Consider the following 2,921-nt stretch of genomic DNA (forward strand, 5'->3'; position numbering starts at 1 on the left):
TCAATTGATTGGGATTATTTTATAATTAAATATATTCTTTGATTAAGAGTTTATATGTATGAATACTAGTTATTTTTTTGCATTGCTTATACTTAACAAATGATTCTATATTTTTTTCACTTTTTTGTTTGTGCTGTAAATTTATGATATGTACATTCAGACCTACAAAGTACTTGTTAATTGGATAAGAATAATCATTAAGAAAGTTTTTTATTGCCAATATGAAAGACATCTTTGATTGTGATTTTTCACTAAATCATTTCTTTAAGTTTGGGGTTGATAATCAAGAACATATATTTACCCTTGAAAACCAAGGACATATATTAACAGTTTTGAAGGAGGATTGGAAAAGACGAAGGAAATTATGCACAATAACATTCGTATGTTACATCATGTTCATGTTATATTTATTGAGATTGATGTCTACACGGGTTGACAAATGCATCTTTCAAAAAATGATTGGGCGAGAACAAATCCAAGCTACTTTGATGCAATAGTTAAGTGAAACTAATAGGTGTCGTATTATTCTATGCATGAGTCCTAATGTATTTCTTCAATTGTGTGAGAAATTAAGAGCAACATGTCATGTGCGAGATACAATACATGTTATAGTAGAGGAGCAAGTTGCTAGGTTTTTGTGTATCATAGCCCATAATGTGAAAATTAGAAAAGTTTTTTTTTCTACCATCGGTCTGAAAAAACTATTAGCCACTATTTTCATGCTATTTATTTTACTAGAAGAATTTCTTCAACAACCATCTAGAACTGTTATTTTTTCGGAAATCCTTTGCAATCATAGGCTTTATCCTTATTTCAAGGTATGGACATGTACAATTACTTGAATAAATATTTTTGTTAAATATAAAAATTTTTATGTTAATTTATTAACCAATAGACTATTATTTAGGATGTATTAGAACTATAGATGGGACACATTTTTGTGTCAAAGTGTCAATAGCAGATCAGCCCAAATTTTGGCGGAGAAAAGACTGGCCGACACAAAATGTATTAGATACATGTGATTTTGATATGAGATTCACTTATGTTGTGTTTATTTATAGGGATGGGACGCTGAGACAGAGACATAAAGACATAAAATTGTGTTTTCCAGATGAGACATAGACAGAGACTGGTAGCGCGGAATTACACTTCGCATTAATGAACCAGCAAGTGCACCGGGTCGTCCAAGTAATACCTGAGTGAGTCAGGGTCGATCCTACGATGATTGTGATTTGAAGCAAGCTATGGTTATCTTGTAGATCTTAGTCAGGCAGATAGAAGAGTTATTTATTTGTTTAATTCGCATAAAAAGAAAATAAATAAAACGTTACTCAGTTGATAGTGAATGCAATTATATGAAGATGGTTAAGGCTTGGAGATGCTTTGTTCTTCTGGATCAATCCGGTCTTACTATCTTTTTCAATTGTGAATGATTTCTTCTATAGCAGGTGATGAGCGGATAATTTATACGCTTTTTGGCATTGTTTTTAGTATGTTTTTAGTAGGATCTAGTTACTTTTAGGGATGTTTTTAATAGATTTTGTGTTAAATTCACATTTCTGGACTTTACTATGAGTTTGTGTATTTTTCTGTGATTTCAGGTATTTTCTGGCTGAAATTGAGGGACTTGAGCAGAAATCAGATTCAGAGGTTGAAAAAGGACTGCTGATGCTGTTGGATTCTGACCTCCCTGCACTCAAAGTGGATTTTCTGGAGCTACAGAACTCGAAATGGAGCGCTTCCAATTGCGTTGGAAAGTAGACATCCAGGGCTTTCCAGCAATATATAATAGTCCATACTTTGGCCAAGAATTGACGACGTAAACTGGCGTTCAACGCCAGCTTTCTACCCAAATCTGGCGTCCAGCGCCAGAAAAGGATCCAAAACCAGAGTTGAACGCCCAAACTGGCACAAAAACTGGCGTTCACCTCCACAAATAGCCTCTGCACGTGCAACACTTAAGCTCAGCCCAAACACACACCAAGTGGGCCGCGGAAGTGGATTTATACATCAAATACTTACTCATGTAAACCCTAGTAGCTAGTTTATTATAAATAGGACCTCTTACTATTGTATTAGGCATCTTTGGACGCCTGGTTCTTAGATCAGAGGGGCTGGCCATCTCGGCCATGCCTATTCTAATATTTATTATTCGAAAACTCCATTATCAATTTATATCCGCCTGACTGAGATTTACAAGGTGACCATAGCTTGCTTCATACCAACAATCTCCGTGGGATTCGACCCTTACTCACGTAAGGTATTACTTGGATGACCCAGTGCACTTGCTGGTTAGTTGTATCGAAGTTGTGACAATTATGAATTAAGATCAGAGCACCAAGCTTTGGAGCCATTACCAGGATTTGTTCGAGCCTGGAGATCACAATTTCGTGCACCAGCAGGCTGTATGTGATCAACTCCTTTCTTATGGGATCGCCAATACTCTTCCAGATCTGAACTCCAGGGTTAGTTCGGATCCAGTCTGATTGAGGATGAAGCTCCTGCAGTTCATTTTCCTTAGTGATCCTACTCAAAATGCCACAGACAAGGTCGAATCTTTCAGATCAGAGAATGATGCATCTTTGGTTCTAGCCTCTACCACAAAGACTCTAATCTCCCCATACCTCGGCTGAACTGGTGTCTTAAGAAGTTCCCAATGAAGTTGTGGATTAGCTGTCTAAGAGATGTATGACCAAGCTAGTTGATAAACCACTATTTTATAGTTTATCTTGTGCTCAATTGAGTGGTTTTTATCAAGTCTTTGCACACGTATTCATACAATTTGTATGATTTTATAATTCCTTCCCAATTTTGTTCTATGGTTGAAAACTTGCTCCCTAAGCCTTTAAATTGTATATTTTAATTCCTCTTTATACCGTTCAATACCGTGATCTGTGTGTTAAGTGTTTCAGGCTTTACAG

This window comes from Arachis ipaensis, chromosome B10, assembly GCF_000816755.2.
Source record: "Arachis ipaensis cultivar K30076 chromosome B10, Araip1.1, whole genome shotgun sequence".
Taxonomy (NCBI): Eukaryota; Viridiplantae; Streptophyta; class Magnoliopsida; order Fabales; family Fabaceae; genus Arachis; species Arachis ipaensis.